This window comes from Gorilla gorilla, chromosome 13 (genome assembly GCF_029281585.2).
Source record: "Gorilla gorilla gorilla isolate KB3781 chromosome 13, NHGRI_mGorGor1-v2.1_pri, whole genome shotgun sequence".
Taxonomy (NCBI): domain Eukaryota; kingdom Metazoa; phylum Chordata; class Mammalia; order Primates; family Hominidae; genus Gorilla; species Gorilla gorilla.
The window spans coordinates 54,651,237-54,672,683 of NC_073237.2; the positions used below are offsets into that span (position 1 = coordinate 54,651,237).

The following is a 21,447-nucleotide window of genomic DNA, read 5'->3' on the forward strand; positions in this document are numbered from 1 at the left end:
TTGAACTTTAAATGGCTATAGCACAGCCTGTGTAAACAAGAAGACAAATCAGCTTATTGAAAAGCAGTGTGCAAATTATCCAGACCACAAAAAGCTGAGGTAAACAAACTGTTCTGTTTTCTAATATCCTTCAACGTTTGCACAGTGTCTCATCAAAAAGCAAGTGCCTGAGACACTGTTTTGGAAGACACAAACCAAAACTGACAACAATTTTGTCACTGATTTAAATGTAAAACTTAAAACATGTCTAAGAAATTTGAAAATTGCTAACATTGCTGCTTATGGGTTAAATCCCGTTTATTGTAACCTCAAGAAAAGATCTTTGATTATGATGAAAAAAAACTTCAAGGTGTATATGAAGATAGAAACAGAAAAGCGTATAGGTGTTATAAATGTAACAGATTATTACTGCATTTATGAAATACTGTAATTCCTGAAGTCCTATTATATCCACATGTCACTCAATCCTGGCAGCAGCTTAGTAAGACATGAATTCAAACAGGCATTGATATCTTAACAAATGCTGCAGTAACGAAGACTGAGGCTCACTCAGGCAGGTTAAATAGTTAGCACCAGGTCATACAATCACCTGAAACTACCTAATATAGCCCGTTGTTCTTTCTCTTTAGTATTTATGAGAACTCCCAACTTTTAAAATGCAAATCATTAAGCTGCAATATAGTCTGCCTTACCAAAGTCTATAATTTCCATTTCCATCTGCTGCATTCAGGCAGGAACTTCTCATTTGTGCTGATAGGGGAGTTACATGAATCATTGGGCCTTTAGACAATGCAAGCTCTTAAGTGTACTTCATTTGAATAATTATCCGCATGCGGCACATGCAGGACTCCACAGCCATCTAAAGGGTAGGAAACTGAGTTCACTGGTAAGGGAGGTGTCTGAAAAGCTTCTGCAAAAATGGCACGTGAGTTGAAAGATACATTCCTTCCTGTGGGGGGACTTTGATTTCTGCTCAAAGAGAGACTGGGTTGAGGTGAAGTTTGGGCCAAGCCACCAATTCACCCAGCTCAATGGAATTGACTTAGAGAGATGACTGGAGGTCAAGGTAATAGGGTCCTGAAACTAGTTAGAAGGAAGAGAGGGTATGTTTTTAAGAGGTGCTAAATCAGTATGAAAAGTAGAGTAACAAAAAATTAGGAGCAAAAACACCCTAAAATTTAAATAATATGACTTATTCATTTTATATAAATCAAATATTGTCATTCGTTTGGATAGTTTAACTTTTTTAAAGCTATTTTTAGTTGTTTAACATTAGCAAATAAAAGGCTGCCAGATATTATTCTATCTCCTCAACATCAAGATTAGTATGATTAATTAAAATTAGAATAAAAACAATAATGGCATTCATTGATCTGTAACTATATGCCATTTTTCTGAGGACTGTACTGTATATTTAGGTATTGATTAATTTTGAATTGATGTTTGTATAGGGTTGGAGGCAGGGTTCTAATTCTTCTGCAGGTGGCTATCCAGTTCTCCTAGCACCATTTATTAAAGATACTACCTTTTCAACAGTGAATATTCTCGATACCCATGCCAAAAATCAGATGGCTATAGATATGTGGATTAATTTCTGCATTCTCTATTGGTTCTATTGGTCTCTTTCTGTTTTTATGCCAGTGTTATGCTGTTTTACAGTTACTACAGCTTTGTAGTGTATTTTGAAGTCTGGTAGTGTCACGCCTTCAGTTTTGCTGTTTTGTCTCAGGATGGCTTTGGCTACTTGAAGTATTTTGTGCTTCTATTTACATCTTATGATTTTTTTTTCTATTTATTTGAAGAATATCCTTGACATTTTGATAGAGATTTAATCGAATCAGATTGCTTTGGATAGTTTTGTGATTCTAACATGAGCATGGGGTGTCTTTTTATTTGTATCTTCTTCAATTATTTTTATCAATGTTTTGTAGTTTTCATTGTGGAGTTTTTTTTTGTTTTTTTTTTGTTTTTTTTTTTTTTTACCTCTTTGGTTAAATTTATTCCTAGGTATTTTATAACTTTCTTGTAGCTATTGTAAATGAGATAGTTTTCTTGATTATTTTTTCAGCTAGTTCATTTTTCCTGTATTGAAATGTGACTTAATTTTCATATTGATTTTTATATTCTGCAACCTTGCTGAATTTATTTATCAAGTCTGAGATTTTTGGTAGACTCTCTAGATTTTTCTGTGTACAAAATCATGTCATCTAGGTACAGATAATTTAACTTCTTTCTTTCCAATTTGTATTCCTTTTCTTTCTCTTGCCTAATTGTTCTGGGTAGGACTTCGAGTACTATGTGTAATAAGACAGGTGAGAGTTGTCTTTTCTCGTTCTTAGAGAAAAAGATACCAGCTTTTCACTGATCGGTAAGATGTTTTGGGTTTGTCATATGTGACCTCCATTATGTTGAGATATGTTCCTTTTATACCTAATTAATTTAGAGTTTAAATCATTAAAGGATGTTAGTCTCAAATGTATGTATTGATAAATGGCTTTTGTCCTTCATTCTACAAATGTGATGTATCACATTTATTGATTTGCATGTTAATCCATCCTTGCATTTCTGAGATAACTCCCATTTAATCATGGTGTGTTATCTTTTTGATGTGTTGTTGGATTTGGTTTGTTAGTATTTTGTTTAAGACTTTTGTGTTTCTGTTCATCAGGCTATTGGCTTGCAGTTTTCTGTTTAGCTATTTTTTGTATCCTTGTCTGCTTTTCATATTATGGTTATGCTGACCTCAACAAATAATTTGGGAGGAATACCTTCTGCTTCATTTTTTTGGAATAGCTTGAAAAGAATTGGTGTTAACTCTAAAGATATGGTAGAATTCAGTGGTAAAGACATCTGGTCCTGGATTTTTTTTTTTTTTTAGGAAATTTTCTGGATTTAAAATGTATTGGACTGTAGTTGTTCATGGTGGTCTCTAATAATCTTTTGTATTCCTGTGATCTCCATTGTGACTTTGTTTTTATTTCTGATTTTATTTAGGTCTACTCTCTTTTTTTTTTTCTGTCTAGCTAATGGCTTGTCAATTTCATCTTCTCTGAAACCCAACTTTTTGTTTTGTGGATTTTTAAAATTTTTTTTAGTATCAATTTTGTTTACTTCTGCTTGATCTTTATTCTTCCTTGCTACTAATTTTGGATTTAGTTTGTTCTTTTCTAGACATTCATTGTTAGATTGTTTATTTACAATTTTTCTAGTTCTTTTGATGTAGACGTTTATTGATATATACTTGCCTCTTAATACTACTTTTGCTGCGTTCCATAGGTTTTGGTACATTGTGTTTCCATTTTCATTTGTTTCAAGAGATTTTTAAATTTCATTCTTAACTTTTTCCTACACCCATTATTAGAGAACATGTTTAATTTCCATTAATTTGTATTATTTCAAATGTTCCTCTTGTTATCATTTTATTCTATTGTGATCAATGGGATACTTGATATGATTTTGATTAAAAAATATTTAAACTTGTTTGGTGTCCTAACATGTCAATCCTGGAGAATGTTCCATGTGCTGATGTGCAGAATGTGTATTCTCCAGCTGTTGAATGAAACGTTTTGTAAATTAGATCCATTTGTTCTATGGTGAAGTTTAAATCTGATGTTTCTTTGTTTTTCTGTTTTGTCTGATCTAACTATAACTACTGTTAGCTTTTGGTTTCTGTTTGCACAGAACACCTTTTTTTATAACTTTCACCCTATATGTGTCTTTAAAGGTGAGATGAGGTTCTTGTAGGCAACATATATGTATATATGTATACATACATGTATATATATATAGAGAGAGAGAGAGAGGATTTTAAAAATCTATTCAACCAATTTATATCTTTTAAATGGGGATTTAATTTATTTACATTCATAGTTATTATTGATAGGTGAGGACATACACCTATCATTTTATTGATTTCTTGTTGTTTTATATACCCTTTGTTCCTTTTTTCTTTTATTATTTGTGGTTGGTTGGTTTTCTATAGTGATATGGTTTTATTCTTTTCTCTTTCTCCTGTGTGTATCAGTGAATTTGAGTTTTGGATGTTTCCATGATGGTATTTACCACCTTTTTACTTCTAGAGCTACAATTCTCTTGAACATTTCTTGTAAGACTGGCTAATAGTAATGAGTTCCCTTAGCTTTGCTTGTCTGAGAAACATTTCATTCCTCCTCCATTTTTGAAAGATGGTTTTGCTGAATATAGTATTTGTAGCTGACAGTTTTTTTTTTTTTTTTTTAATTTTAGTACTTTGGATATATCACCTCATTCTCTCCTTGCCTCTAAGGTTTCTGCTGAAAACTATGCTGTTAATCTAGTGGAAATTCCCTTATATGTTACTTAATGTTTTTCTTTTCCAGCTTTTAGAATTCTTTGTCCTTGATTTTCTTCAACTTGACTATAACGCGCCTTGGAGTAGACCTGTTTGGGCTGAATCAATCTGAAGTTCTTTGACCTTCCTGGATCTGGATATCCAGCTCTCTAACAAAACAAGATGTTTTCTGCTATCATTTCATTAAATATGATTTTCTCACCTTTTTTCTTGAATGCTTATAATAACATATTTGTTCACTTAATGATCTCCCATAAATCCTGTAGGCTTTCTTCATCATTCTTTTTTATTCTATTTTTTTTTCCTGGTTCATTTAAAAAGATCTGTTTTCAAGGTCAGAAATTTGTTACTTCTGCTTCGTGGTCTAGCCTGTTGTTAAAGTTCTCAATTGTATTTTTTTAAATTAATTGAATTATTCAGCTTTAGTACTTCTGTTTGGTTCTTTTTTTAATGATATCTATCTCTTTATTTAATTTCTCATTCAAATCATGAATTGTCTTCCTGATGTTCTTGAATTGTTTATCTGTATTCTCTTATATCTCACGGTTTCCTTAAGATTTATTATTTTGAATTCTTTTTCTGGCATTTCATATATTTCCTTATGATTGGTATCTGTTTACTAGATAATTAGTTTTTTTGGAGATGTCATGTTTCCTTTACTTTTTATGTTTGATGTGTTCCTACATTAATTTCCATGCATTTGGTAGCAAAGTAATCTAGTTTAATTTTATGGAGTTAGTTTCATATGGAAAGATATGTTCATACGAATGGGTCTTGGGCTGTCAGTTTGGTGGGGTGTGTTGGCCTTCATTCTAGGTAGACACATTTGTGTTGTCTCCATGATGTTTCTACAGCTGTAACCCATGCTAAAGGCATTTGCAAGTTGCTCAGTAGCCTATGCTAAGAGAGTTTGTGGTGATAATGGCGAGGCTTTGCTGAAAGTTGGCTCACCGGGCTATTTCTCAGGTCAGGGGCATATGTGTGCACACAGTGGGTCCAACAACTTGGTGTCTGGCTCACTGGGTTTGGGGCTACAGGGATGTTACTCTGGCTAGGAGCATGGGCATGCAGTTTTTCTGCCAGCCTGGAAGCATGTCTTCCAAGGGCAGCCTGTGGGTCTGTTTTGCAGGCCCATGACATAGGAGCAGTTTCCTAGCTAGTTTGGAGGCATATTTGCCCAAGTGGCCCACAGGGCTACTTCTCAGGCCTGAGATATGAGCACAAGCAGGCTCAGCTGGCCCGGGAGTGTGTCTGCTGGTAGTCAGCTTATGGGGATGTTTTTCAAGCTCAGAATACAATCACATGCTCTCTTGGCTGGTCTGGGTGCATGTTTGCTGTGGGTTGCCTGCAGTGCCAGAACACAGGCGCAGTAAACACGTACTCGGAACGCAGGCCCTCAGCTGTTCAGCCAGCCTGGCTGTGTGTCTTCTAAGGGCAATCTGCAAGGCTGTAAGTCAGGCCTAGAATGTGAGAGAAAGGCTGTTTGGCTGGCCTCTGATTGTGTCTGCTAAGTGCAGGCACAGGGTTATTTCTTAGGCCCCTGACATGGCTACACAGCTACTCAGCATGTCCACTAGGGGTGGACACCTGAAGCTCAAGGCCCAAGACATATACTCTTTGCTGTTTTCCTGGCCCATGGGTGTGCCCACTAGGGGAAGCCTTTGGGACTGTTTCTCAAACCCTGACTGCAGGCACAGGGCTGTTAAGCAAGCCAGAGACATGTCTGGAGTAGCAGGGGTTGCTGTGGGGCTGTTTCTCAGACCCTGAATGCAGGAACATAGCTGCTCCACTAGTCTGGGGGTGTATTAGCTGCTCAGAACCTCGGAGTTCTCTCCTGCATTGGGAAAGGAGTGCAGCATTTGGCTAGTTCAAGGGTGGGTTTGCCCAAGGCAGGACTGTAAGATTATTTATCTGGCTAGAAGTGTGGTACCAAATACTGGTTTCTCTACTGTACAGGACCAGAATCACAGCTGATCCTGGGCCCAGAGTCCACATAGCTGGGATTGTAGCATTCAGTCACTATTGTCGGCTTGTCATAATGAAGATGGTGCCCTGTGTTGGCCCCCAGAACAACGCATATTCCAGAGGTGGCTCTGATCTTGAGATGGCAACATGCTGTGGCAGCTTGGCTAATGGCAGAGAATGGGAGGTGGGAGGTGGAGGGAGAGAGTACACACCTTGTGCTCCTAATCCAGGGTAATGAATTCCCAGAAATTCTCTAAACTGGTTTCAGGGTTTGTGTGGACTGTGAAGTTCTCCTGTTGTATGAGACTGTAGATGTTTACATAGGCGATGGGGCTTGTGGGGTTCTTCTGCTTACCTTTTCCTGGCAATAGGAAGTCCCTCCTGACTCGGCAAATTAGATCAGGGGTGGAGAGATGGGTCTGCAGATTCTGGGTGCCTCCGTGCTGCCCTCCTGAATTTCCAGTCACTACTGGTGCATCTCCACTCCCCTTTCCCTTCGACACTCCAGTCCAATCTTAGCTGTTTATTCATTAACTTGGTCCTTTCTTCTGGGAGAGATGAATGTTAGGCATCTATAGTCAGCCATCTTGATGAGATCACTCTGTTTCGTTTTTTTTTCCCTATTTGATCTTAAAGCACTTTTATTCCTCCTGCAATTTATATAGCATGTATTTATCACTATTCTTTTACTTTGGGAAATACTGATGCTGAATAGATTCATTATCACTGTTGTCTAATATCAAGACTCCTTATCAAAGATTGAGGAAATTTATATTCAGTTTTGCTCTGTAGCTAACCACATTAACGGTGAAATACTATGCATAACATACTTTTCTTTTTTCGTAAAAATGAACTTATATAGCAATTAGAATGTAATTTGGAATTATTTTTCATTGGAGCTATATTGTCACATTTTCCGTTGATATCCCAGGAAATTTATGATCGATCACATATTTGTATGATCTTATAAAATGAAATAAGCAGACTTAAAAAAAACTTAAACTTATAAGAATGTTTACAGAAAATCTGATTGTTATTTAATGTGCTTGTCTTTATTTGCATTCATAAAGAAAGAGAGAAAGAAGGAAGAGAAAAAAAGTATCAGTTTTTAGGAAATTGTAAGATGGATTGATTATACTCTATTTTTATGTTCTTTCCTATGAGGAAGTTAGAACATTAGCAAAATATAAAAACTCTTGCAATATTCTCAGTGCTATTGAATCACATTTGTTTACAAAAAGAAAAAAAAATCTTTACATCTGGTTAGTCTAGGGAATATCATTCTCAACTTGGGTTATTGGCTTCTGACATCATTTTATTAGTGCGGTTGTAATTGTAATTATGGAGTATAATACCTACTGGCTATTCATTTCTCTCTGCCACCAGAGGGAGATGCAAACTCACGTGTCAGGCTTCAGCAGTGATTGCCAACGATACCATTTAATATTATTCAGCTTTCTCTCAGGGAGCTTCATTACCAAATTATTTCTAGGTAGTGATAAGGCAAAACGTGCTATTGAGGAGTGTCAGTGCAATCTCAACCTTAATTCATGTTACAAAAAGAACATTATTTTACGCTGAGGAGTCCAAGATAACCCCAGATAAATAGTGGAATTTATAGCATAATCAAAGTTGGCATTTGACAAGGGAGACTGCTACCTCATAATAAATGAGTTGACTCTAAATTTTGGACAAATGTTTTAGTTTGTATGCTGTAGTTTGTATATTCCAACTCAGAACAAATGACAGTCCTTTGTTTTTTCAACTGAAGTGGCAGGTTTTCCAGAGGGGCTGACCTGCTCTTTTATCTTTTATTTTGATTTTAAATTAAACGATTAAAAAAAGTGTATTTATTTGCTTTCACTTTTACTTCTAAATATACTTGACAGAAATTTACTGAATTTCCATCAAGGTTTTATTTTTTAGTATTTTTCCCCCACTTACAATATATATTACAGATATATCAGCAAGGCTGTGGATTATTGACTTTATTTTTTCTCATTCTTGATTGACATTCTCAAATTCATAAATAAATATTATTAAGATCTTACTTTTAAGTCTAATGAATTATGGTAGTATAAGCTGGTTCCATAACAGTAACAAGAAAAAACAGATGATCTCTTTGTATTTTAAGTAAAAATGACCTGGCCACTTTTGAAGATTTAGTTTTCCAAATGTGGTTTTATTAAACAATATCACCACAGGAAAATTTTTAAAATGAATTATTTTATTAACATTTTCTCTTATTTATGATCCTGAAAATTTTACTTAAAAGTAGAAATAAAAAGTTACATTAATTTTGCTTCCTATATCCTACTGTTATTTAGCCCAGTTACTTGGCATTTTGAATGTTATGAAAGTTTATATCTAAATGGAAATATAAAAGCAACATTTTTTTGAAGTCTGATAAAATGCAAATTATTATGAGAATGAAATAATTGTTTTCCAGAATGTTAACTTTATTAAAATGATTATAAATTTTACACTGCATTTTATTTTAGCAGTATAACTCTGTGTACAGTAATTTAGTTGGGGTTTGTTATGGTAAGGGAGTCAACTCTGACATGAGGTTCGTGTGTATTTGCGTTTCTAAATGCCTTCTTTATGGTGTGGCTAATGTTCATTTTCATGCACATTTGCATTCAAACAAGTTTGGAAGTGTTGTTTTTAGTTAGAATCACACACAGAGACTCTAAGTAAGAGTTCTTGCATTTAGCTATAAGAAGTGTCACAATGCAGTATGGGATGAGAGCAATATTTTATCCAGCCTTGGAATTTGTTTCCTGACAAGGATAATAGTTGTTGTCATAGCTATCTACCTTCCCAAACAAACTAAAACTAGGAATGTGAAAGCCTTGTTAAAAGAGAGGATGGGGCTGATGTATATTATCCACACAATAAACCAAAGAACAGGAGCAGTACCAGGATTACAAGCCAAGCAGACTGGAAATGGAAGAACAAACTATCAACTGTAAGGAGTTAGCCAAAAGACAAATCCAGATATGAAACAATGAATTGGAAACTAGACACCAAACCAAAGCAAGTAGTTTCTAAAGAAAATTATTCCCACTGGAGTGAGAACTACTCTACTCGAGCCCATAATGTAATGATTGTTGGGTTTTGACAAAGATTGAAATCACTTTAGAGTGATTAAACTCAGAACTTTTCAGTTTTCCAAGTATTATTCAGTCCATTAGGAGTCTCATGACTTCACACTAGAACTTGGAAAACAGTTACCTGCTTAATAATTTCATCCGATATTTTAAGAAACTCAAGTTTTGTATCAAATGATCTCATGGTAATTAATAAGAAAATGACAAATACATCTATATATAATGCATAAAAGACAAAGTTAAATAACAAAAAACAATGCCTAATTCCACAAGCAATTAAATATAAATTGAAGCAACACACTTATAATTTAGTAACTAGAAAAAGAAGAGAGTTAATGGCAATACTTCGTACTAGAAAAGGTGAACAGAAATTTTCAGACCCCTACGCTGTCAAGAGGAGTACGTATGTTTTCAAACATCCTTCAAGAATACATTTCTTTCAGCTCAGTATATTTTCTTCTAGGAAATCATGGGATTATTTGAACAGAACTGCATACTCGTATACAGATGTTGACTGAAAATTGCTATACAGATATTTTTAAAAGATTGCACGCATGTATCATGGGAGACTAAAAAATTCACATTACATCAAGCAGCAAAAATGTTCATAAACTATGTCTATTTTATGTAAAAATGCAGGGGTTTGCATAAAACTCTACAATAATACAATTTTCATGAGCTTAACATTTATTCTATGCCAGGAGCTCTAATGAGTACTTTGTATATAACTTATTTAATCCTGGTAACTGAGATACTGTTGTCCTCTGCCTTTACAGATATGAAAGCTGAGCTACAAACTTGACCAAGATGTCAAGAAAGTAGTAAGCAGTTGAACCAGCATTTGAACCTGAGGTTATGGCTCCAGTGACCATATATTTACCATAAAATAGTAACACCAAGGAATTAGAACTTTTCTCTAGCTGATAGGATGATTTTGTCATTTGTATGCATGCCTTATCTATTATCTATAGGTATTACAAAGAATATGTATTACTTTACTACAAAGAAAAAAGTATACAGCTTGCTGCATGTTAGGGAAAAAATAATTGAACTTATAGGCAAAAACAGATGTTGAATCAGGTCTAGTGAATAGTGCATGCTCATGACAAAAAAAACATTCAATCCACAAATAATAATGTCCCAAAGGCTCACATGTCTGTATGTTGAAATCAACTTAGTCAATTTCTTAATTAGTTCATTGAAGTATAAATGCACTATAAAGAAAAGGAAGTTTGACAATATTAAATTGAGAAATTAAAAAAGTAATTTTACATTTTGACATATTTACACCAATTAAACTGCCCCATATTTTATACATTTTACAGTGATGTCTAAGATAGTGCCTAATAATAAATTCATATAAATATATCAACCAATAATGCATTTAGAATGGAGGGGTTGAGGCCTATGTTTAACTCAATACTACACTGCTTTTTTCAACTGTCATTTTTAATAAATTTGCATTTATATAGATATGTAAATATTTTAAAGTCCTTCCAATATTACTTCCTAGCAGCTGCCCCTGCCCCCAGCAATCTTGTTAGTTAAATTAATAGGAAAAGCAGTAAAAAAAAAAAACAACTTTCAGATTAAAAACTCAACCTAAAATCCCATTCATCAGCATGCTATTCATCCATAGCAATATTATATGAGAGAAGAAAAATACACTCTAAGCACACAGCTGACAGATATGCCATTTCAGGTAGAAATGTGCTGCTTCATTTAATTTTTGATGAACAAAATATGTATATCAGCAATCAAAAATCATTATATCTACTCCCTCCATAATAAAAAGGAAATTCTGAGCTCAGTAGTTTGGAGTTGCTTTTCAATCCTGGAAAATATGTGAAAAAAATCCTTTATTTACCTCAGTGATATTGATAGAATATGATGTTAATATATGATCATGTCAATTTTAAACCACTTGCTATATAATAGTTTCAGATAAATTGAGGAATATAGCCTATATCTTCTGTCTGTATAATATTTTGGTTTAACTGACCATTAAACTCCAAAGAAGTGTTACCGACCTAGATACCAAAGATAATAATATTTTTATTCTTAGACCTAGCATTTGTATGAGTGCCTATTTTCAAAAATTTCCCAAAGATAAGTTTCATAGATAAATGTTATATTTTGTTTGTTCATCACTCCTGAAATACTTGATATATTAAGCAACTAGCACAGAAAAAATATAAGCAAGATAAAGAACAGAAAACTCATATATTAAATAGCAAATGGATAGAAAGTATATATTTTAAAGACTGCATAGACAACTAAATCTTTAAAACCCATTTCCCTCATCCAGAACGTTTAATACTTCATTTTATCTGTGGACTATCATTTGAGAATAATATACATTAACAACCCTGTGGATGGCACATACTCCCAGCAGAAACGATACTCAACAAGTATAATTCTGTTTCCTTTCAGGCCCACAGTGAAAATGTCCTTAACAAAGTGTGGATCCAGTACTTTCAAAGGACTAGTCCTCAGACAGGCTGGAGAGACCCCTTCCCACCTGTTCACATGTTCCAGTTGAAATGCCCTCTGTTCCCTTCCTTGACACTCCCCCTTTATACCAGCTATTGATACTATTAGTGTGGAAGAACTCTCAGATGATATAGCAATCACTGCCAGCATAGGCACATTGAGCAGGAATGTTCTATATGTGTAAATTCCAGAGAGGTATTAAATTTAATTTTTATTCCAGAATTCACCATCTTCTTTCAATCTCCATGGACTTTTCCTTTGCCCAACTAGATACTTTTTTTTCTGTTAATTTTATTTTCTCATTTCTATTCTGAGATTTTTTTTTTGTCTTAATGTTCCCTTTATCCTAATCTTGGTGTATATGTTCTCATATTATAATCTCACTGTATACTATATGGTCCTCAAAGTATAAGATGCTATAGGTCAAGTACGTGATACATTAATACGTTAAATTCAATTACAATTTGCAAAAATTGTGAGTTGTTACACCTGTTTTCCATTAAGCTTCATAGTAATTTATAATTCTATAATACATGTTACTGGTATGAGTAAAAATGACAACTATTAAGTGATTCACTATTTTCATTACAAGAATCAGTAGGGTTCTGAGTTTAAAGAGTGCTTATGGTTAGGAGAATTTTATGATTAATTGTGTAAATGGTGGCTATGTTAGGAATGACAGTATTTTCTGAAATTGATTAGTGTTCACTTTTATGGGACTGAATTGTGTCTCCCTGAAATTCATATGTTGAAGCCCTAATCCCCAATGTGACTTTATTCGGAGATAGAGCTTTAAAAGAAATAAGGTTAAATGAGGTTAGAAGAATAGGACTCTGATCCAACATGACTGATATCCTCAGAAGAAGAAGGATAGACATCAGTGATATGTGTACATAGAGTAAATATCATGTGAGGACATAGTAAGAAGACAACCATGGTCAAGCCGTGGAGAAAGGGAGGCCTCATGAGAAACCAGACCTACCAACAACTTGATCTTGAATTTCTATCCTCTTAAAACTGTAAGAAAATAAATTTCTATTGCTTAAGCCACCCAGTCTGTGGTATTTTATTATGACGGCCCTAGCAGACTAATATAATAATAATAGGATGTTTTGTGCAATGATGATTATATAAGAACCCAAGTGAAATAACAGACTCCAAAACTCCTGATAATCATCATGTATATGACAATTGCACATGACGTAATTAGACTGTGTTTGCCACCACAAAACAAAAACAAAAACCTGGAGTTTGGGGAATAGGCAAAAAAGGACACAGAACTCTTTCTTGGAAGATGTTAGTTGAACTCCTCTCATCATTAGGAACTGACCATATAAGGATTTGGTGTGTGTTGGGGAGAGTATGTGGGGTGAGATTTAAAATAAGAAAACTTAGGTAATTTTTCCTAAAGTCTGCTGTGTTCATCTTAATTTTGGCAATGGTGCTTTTTCACTTTTGTCAGTACGGCTGAAATCTTGGAGGGCCACAAACGCAGTGAATTAAGAATAAGTTCCATGAGCCAGATCTCATATTAATCTATCAAGATTTTTTATTCAGAAAGAATTTATTAGATTTCTTGAAAGAGAATAATCTTATGAATGTTCTTTTGAAAACTGACAGTGGTCTGTAACAAAAAACTCCATGTACATACACTTTTGAAAAGTGGGTTTCAATTTAATTAAAAATACTGAGTTTTCCCCTTCCTATGAATTGTCTACAAATAATACATTCTAAGCCTTGAGAAATGCTGATTATATGATAGGTGAGTTGAAACATCATAAATGAATTCTCTTTGGAATTATTTAAGTGTAGTATGACCTAAATGTGTCATAGGAATGTCTGTCTTCAACTACCTTCTTTATTAAGCATTTATTTTGGATGACCAATGTAACTATCATCATGTAATAGAAAATAAACGAAAAGCTTCAACCATTTGCCTACTGATTACGTAGGCACCAATACAGGTTAACCAGTAAAAGATAAGATAAAAGCAATGATTATCTGTATAGTGTAGTCTATATAAAATAAAGACAATGATAACAATTGAGTATAGAGTGAAGTTGGAATTACTGGAGTGACCTAGAGCTGTATCACATATGTACAAAAAAGCATGCTTCTCACATCCAAGATGAAAAATTTTGAATGAACTCTTTTTTCTTTCCTTAATATTTTATAACAAATATGTCATGAAACTGGTTGTACTTTAAAAGATTCTCTTCTTTTCTTTTCCTTACTAGAGCCTGACACTCTCTTCTTCCCCCATGACTAGATTACTTGAATAACTTGTATGCCTGCACAAAACTCCAGGAGTTTGCCTCGCAGGCATCCTGTATTTTTTCTATTCTGTGTCCTCCTAAAGCTTTACAACATGCTTCTCAGCTGTACTTCAAGTTACGAAGACTTCTATTGCCTAGAGCATCTGGCTTAAAATTTTATCTCTGACAACTAAAACCACTGTAATCTGGTCCCACCTTATCTTAATAGTCTGTTAATTCTCCACACACATGCTTCTCCAGTCAAGGCAGGTTCCTCATGAGTTTGCACTTATACCTTAGGTCCCTATGTTCTGTTTAGTTCTCTCTTTTGTCCTTGTTTATATACTTTTTCCTGACTATAGTAATGTCTATATTCTTTGTCTGCTTATCTACTCTTCCAGTTTTGGTTTAATTTTCCTCTTAGTGTCTTGAATTCTTCTATATTAGTAGTGCAAATATAGTTATGCAGTAGGAAATTTAATTACATGTTATCTTGGGTTTTGTTCTGACTTTTATAGCATGTCATTTGTAAAAATTTCTGAGAATAGGGACCAGTATATTATTTTTATGAACACATGTGTGTATAGTTATTTTATAAAATTTCCTTTGTTGAACAACTTTTTTAAAATAAGTATCTGACTGGCTTGATAACTAGTATATAGGTATGTAAAGCCAAGTTTTTGTATGTAGCCATAAACCTTGTTGTCGTATATGAGGATGACATATGTGACAATATAGTTGTTTGCAGACTTAGATTTAGAATATATTTTATATGCTCTTTAGTGTTCATTTACTAGTCAATAATAACAATTGAGCTAATTATTTAAAACTCTACCTGAAATATAATTCTGATTAAAAAAAGAACCCTGACTTTCAATAATCAAACTGAATTTAGGGTGACTATATGTTTGCAAAGTAAATGAGGAGCTATAGAAGATATGTAGATACAAACATACATACGTATGTGTAATGGTTTAGAAAGAACTTTGAAAAAAAATGTGTTCAAGTACGAACGAAATTTGCTAAGTTCAGGCACGGGAAAGTGAGTTACTTAGATGGTATGCTCTCATTAGAAAGGAAAACTACTGAGTAGATCACAATGAATATTAAACAGAACATTGATAATATATGCCTCACTGATTTGCATCTTTAGGGAGATGATTTAAGCACACAAAAAAATCCATGTTTATGCATGTTGTTCTTTAATGAATAAAAATATGGGACAGATTAAAGGCACTTTCAGCATGAGAACTTAAATCCCCACTTCGTTATTTCACGAAGGCATATCATTGCCCACCTACGATTTCTCTGAGTTTGATCTTGGTTGAACAAAACTTCGGTGAATGTCTCTTACGTCATCTATTTTCCAAATAAATTTGGATATATCATTACATTTTCTCAAATTAAAAAGATGTTTGAGCTTTATTCTCTGTCTTTTTAACCTTATATTTTGCCTTATGTTTATCTAATGGTTCACCTTTTTTGGAGCTTTTTTTTAAATGCATTATTGCATTTAATCCTTTTGAGACAGGAGATTTTTCTGTTTATTTTGTAGGTGTGGAAGGAAGCTAAGGCTAAAAAAATTACTGTGGCCATTTTTAGTGATACAGTTGAGAGCATAACCTTTGGTTTGTGATCTTACCCTTTGAGATAATTACAGTCTAATTGAGGATTCAGAATAACAAAAAGTGAATACACTTTAAAATATTAAAATAACAGTACAAAGATTTGAATTTCAAAACAACTGTAGAAGAGGTAGTCCTTTTCCCCAGTCTTCTAATCCCAAGCGTTTTTTGTTCCCTTTCCTGAAATAATAATTGTCATATTTTGGTACTCAGTGTAAGATAATTTTACAGAAGTGACCTATCTTAGTGAACATCTGACTTCCTGATTCTCATTTCTTATAGTTCATCAAACGTTTGGCTGAAAACATATTTGAGATTTAGAAAAGAAAAACATTTCCAGCTTTAGACCCAGACACACTGTACCACCCATCTTTGTCTGACACAGAGAGATTCTTTGTGAGAAGAGAGAGAAGTGAGATGATGAAAAGGAACAAGCTGTGCTTTGGGAAACTGTCTTTTCCCTTTCATCAGTGCACCTGGAGGACTGAACTTTGCCAGGGGTAACTGGTTTGCTGATGATCCCAAAAGTGAAGCAGGGGCTTTGACCCAAGATAGAGGTTAATGTTACTATTACTGTCTGTAGGTTGTGAGTCAATGACCCTCTTAGTTGACTGACACATTTTGAAAACCGAGTTTATTGTTATGGTCAAATGTAACTTAGAAGACAGTTGTTCTGAAACACATTGAATAAGATGCATAGTCATGTTGGTGCTGCATGTTAATTAGATAAAGCTAGAGAGTTAAGATGATCCAGTGAAAAACATCAAGTACTTTAGAATTTCCTGTCATCCCTGATCCTAGGGTAAGATGGAAAGAAGAAAGAGGGAATGGTTTTAAACTGTGGACATCCACAGAGATCAATCATATTGATTTGTTTAATTATATCTTATTTTTCTTGTATTATTTAATGCCATTCTTTCAGTAAATATTAACAGAGCTGCTTCTCAGTCTCAGGCACTGTGTTCTATGCTGGAAATGTAAAGTAAGTGATACAGAGCTAATCTGTTTCATGAGAAATACCCATTATTTATTGGGTACCTGATCTGTGTGTAATGGAATTCTAAGTGCTTTATCAATATTTTCTCACCAACTTGTGAAACTGTTTCTATGATTATCTCAGTTTTACTAATGTGGCAACAGGCACAGAGGTCTTTATAAAGACAATGACAATTTTTGTTAGAGTGCTAATGATCTTTAAGCATCTAAAGTAATAGCTTAAAATATTACACGAGTTCATCATCACATACAATATTAGAAAATAAAAAAACTATTAGGGAAGAAAATATAAAGTGCAGCAAATTCATTCATTCAAATGCATGCAATCTTTCTGCTATGCAAGATATGTAATCATTGGAAGAAAATTATTTGATTCAACAAATTAGCTGTTTCTTTCACATTTGATTACTTATTTCATGCTACAGGTGGTTAAGAATATATGTCTTTAGCTCAAATACACATATACATATGTAAAATCCTTGATTTTTACTGGAATTTTCGATGTTTTTCACTCAGGTAAAACTCCCTTAATTAAAATATAGGATATTTTGGCAGAATTAGAGTGAGCTACAGTTTTATTTTCACTGTTAGCCAACGTCACACTTTTGATATTACACAAAAAAATGCAGAAAATGTTGCTGTGTGTTGAAAATTTGCTATCACCTAAATGTCCAAACGCAATTCATACTACAGTGTGCTTGGAAAAAGTTTGTGAATGAAAGATGAGCTCTAGCTCACCTTTACATCTCCAAGTGCACCTGAGTTTTATCTATGTATCTAAGGTATCTATCTTCCTACCTACTGATCTGTATCTGAATTCATCATCACCCCATGATTTTGAATGTGTTATCAATAATACCTTCACAAGCCAGCAACTAAATAAACAGATACATGGTGCTAGTCAGGTGAGCAAAGTTGAAGTGTGCATTTCTAAATGTGCTAGTTTCTTTTTTATTTAAATATAAAATTGAGGATTTAAATACTGTGGTTGTCTTGAGACCAAATTTCTACACTGTTATGTAATCAACATACATGACTTCAGATGTATGACTCTTGCATTTTAGTGATTGGTATATGATTATTTATTCAAAAGTAGAGCACCGGCAGAAAAAGAAACTAAAGCATCATACTCAGGAAATGAAAACAATACATTAATGGTATGGGAAACTAAAATTCTTCATTTCTTTGCTTTACACGATGTCGCAAAAATTATTTAAGTATTCACAAAGATACATAAATTAGAACACAGTGAGATAACTGTAAATTAAAAATAGATGAGAAAGAAATAGAGAACACAGACATTCATGCATGGGCACTGATGCACATACACACAAGCTTAGAATTATAAAATAGAATCAACAATAAGGCTGATGGAAAACACATATCAATTATATGAAAACAGTAAACCTTTGGAGAAGGGAAAAAGTTGGTAAGAGTAGAAGCAGCCAATAGGTATTTACCAGACCTATTAGCTAAATTTTAGGAAGTCTGATTTCAAAGAGTTCATATGATACTAACTGTGAAATAGAAGATGTAATATGAAAATTACAGATCATACAATCCTAATGACTATCTAAATAAAAATATTTGCTGTTTTCATGATGGTGAGCGAGTTCTCGCAAGATCTAGTCTTTTGAGAGTGTGTAGCACTTTCCCCTGCTCTTCCTCTCTGGCTCTGACATGTAAAGATGTGCTTGCTTCCCGTTTGCCTTCTGCCATGATTGTAAGTTTCCTGGGGCCTCCCCAGCCATGCCTCCCATACAGGCTCCAGAACTGTGAGTCAGTTAAACCTCTTTTCTTTGTAAACTACCCAATCTCAAGTAGTTATTTATAGCAATGTGAGAACTAACTAATATAATGAACTCACCACTAGCTTCGGAGAAAGAAAGAAGTCAGATTTCTCTGGTCTTTTTTATTAAGAATTTATTTATTTATTTTAATAATTTATTAAAATATTCTGACATATTTTAAACTTTGGTTATATATTTCCCCAGCAACTGTTAATTCTTAGATATTTAATATATTTTATTTATCAGAAATTACTGTATTAATGTAGCATCATCCTTTTGTAAAAGCATAATGAAACGATTATCTTTGCAATGCATTTTTTAAGATTTGATCTCATCCATAGTTATGACAACTTATCCCACATGTTGCCTCTAGGTTTTAAGCGCTATTTCAGGAGGTTGAACATTGAAGGTCTAATAGTTTTAAAGAAAACATTAATGAACTCTGAAAATTGTTTTATAATTATAATGACATATTAGAACTTTAAAAATATTGTATGCTAAGCTTCCCTAAAACAGTGGCTGCTAAAGGCTAGTCAGAGACATATAATTGGGATGGTTATATCAGAAAATCCACTCTTGCTTCTGGTCTCGCCGTGTTATACACAGGCACCTGCTTTGCTCTCCACTATGACTGTAAGCTTTCTGAAGGCTCTCCAGAAGCTAGGTGGATGCTGGTGCCATTCTTGTACAGCCTGCAGAGCTGTCAGACAAATAAACCACTTTTCTTTATAAAGTAACTCAGCCTCAGATATTTCCTTGTAACAATGCAAAATGGACTAATACATAAAATTGGCACTGAGGAGTGGGGCATTGCTATAAAGATACCTGAAAATTGGGAGGTCAAGGTGGGTGGATCATGAGGTCAAGAGATAGAGACCATCCTAGCCAACATGGTGAAACCTCATCTCTACTAAAAATACCAAAGTTAGCTGGGTGTGGTGGCGCATGCCTTTAGTCCCAGCTACTCGGGAGGCTGAGGCAGGAGAATTACTTGAAGCTGGGAGGCAGAGGTTGCAGTGAGCCAAGATCGTGCCACTGCATTCCAGCCTGGGGACAGAGCAAGACTCCATCTCAAAAAAAAAAAAAAAAAAAACCTGAAAATGTGGAAGCACCTTTGGAACTGGGTAACAGGCCAACTTTGGAAGAGTTTGGAGGGCTCACAAGAAGACAGGATGACGAAAGAAAGTTTAGAACTTCTTAGAGACTTGCGGTTATGACCAAATTGCTGATAGAAATATGGACAGTGAAGGTAAGGCTGATGAAGACTCAGATAAAAATGAGAAAGCTATTGGGAACTGAAACAAAGGTCACTTGTGTTTTGCCTTAGCAAAGAACTTGGCTAAATTGGGTCCATGCCCTAGCAATTTGTGAAAGTTTGAACTTAAGGGTGATTATTTAGCATATCTGATAGAAGAAGAAATATCTAAGCTGCAAAGCATGCAGTATGTGGCCTGGCTTCTTCTAACAATTTATGATCAGATATGGGAGTACAAAATGATTTAAAGTTGGAACTTTTATTTAAAATGGAAGCAGAGCATAAAAATTTGGAAAATTCTGCAGCCTGGACATGTGGTAGGGAAGGAAAGAGTGTTTTCAGGAGAAGAACTTAATGCAGCTGTGGAACAACCACTTGCTAGAGAGATTTGCATGATATTAAGTGTTTCACTCCATGAACACAGAATATTTCTTCAATATTTCATTTTTTTCTTGTTTTCCCCCCAGCCTCTGGTAACTATTATTCTACTTTCTGCTTCTATTACTTCTACTTTTTTCAGGTTTGTCATGCGTCTTTCTGTGCTTGGCTTATTTCACCTAACATAGTATCTTCTAGGTTTTTCTATGTTGTCACAAATGACTGGATTTTTTCTTTCTTAAGGCTAGTGTTCCATCTGCATGTATAATAAATCTTCTTTATCTGTTTCCTGATGGACACTTAAGTTGATTCTATATCTTTGTTATTGTGAATAGTGCTGTAACCAAAATGGAAGTGCAGATATTTCTTCCACATACTGATTTTTTTTCCTTTGGATGTATATCTAGTAATGTGATTGCTGGCTTATATGGTAGTTCTATTTTTAATTTTTTGAGGAACCTCCATACTGTTTTCCATAATAGCTGTACTAACTTAAATTACACCAAGAGTATATGAGCTCTCATTTCTTCACATCCATACCAACACTGGTTATCTTTCATCTTTTTGATAATAACCATTCTAACAGCAGTGTGAGGTGATATCTCACAGTGGCTTTAATTTACATTTCCCTGATGAATTGTGATATTGAACTTTTTTTATATACTTAGCCATTTGTATGTCTTCCTTACAGAAATATCGATTCAGATTCTTTGCCCATTGTTAAATAAATTATTATTATTTTGCTATTGAGTTGTTTTAGTTCCTTATATATTGGATATTAATCCCATATTAGATGCATGGTTCAGAAGTACAGTACTTTTTTCCCATTTCATAGTCTCTCTTCACACTCTCCATTATTTAGATCTATGAGTTCTTTCGTCTGTTTTATGGTTCTCTACATACAGATTCTCTACATATTTTGTTAGATTTGTTCCTAAGTACTTCTTCTTGGGGTATACTATCGTAAAAGTTATTTATTAAACTTACAATTCTAATTGTTCATTGCTGGCATATGAGAAAGTAATTGACTTTTGTGTATTGACCTTGTGTCCTATGACTTTGCAAAACTCACTTATTAGTTACAGAAAATTTTTGTTTGGTAGTTTTTTGGGGATTTGTTATGTAGATAATCATGTAATCCATGAATAAAGACAGCTTTGTTTTTCCTTTCAAAAGAAAACAAGAAAATCCTGGAGAATATGGGATATGCATAAACTCATAGTCACTATGCACAGAGATTTTAATCC

General features: G+C 34.1%; 1 protein-coding gene across 41 annotated transcripts in view; it reads left to right on the top strand.

The window, feature by feature from the left end:
- The window catches only part of PTPRD (protein tyrosine phosphatase receptor type D), a 2,298,568-nt gene that overhangs the window by 689,347 nt on the left and 1,587,774 nt on the right, over positions 1-21,447 (top strand). The gene's annotated exons all lie outside the window — the stretch shown is intronic.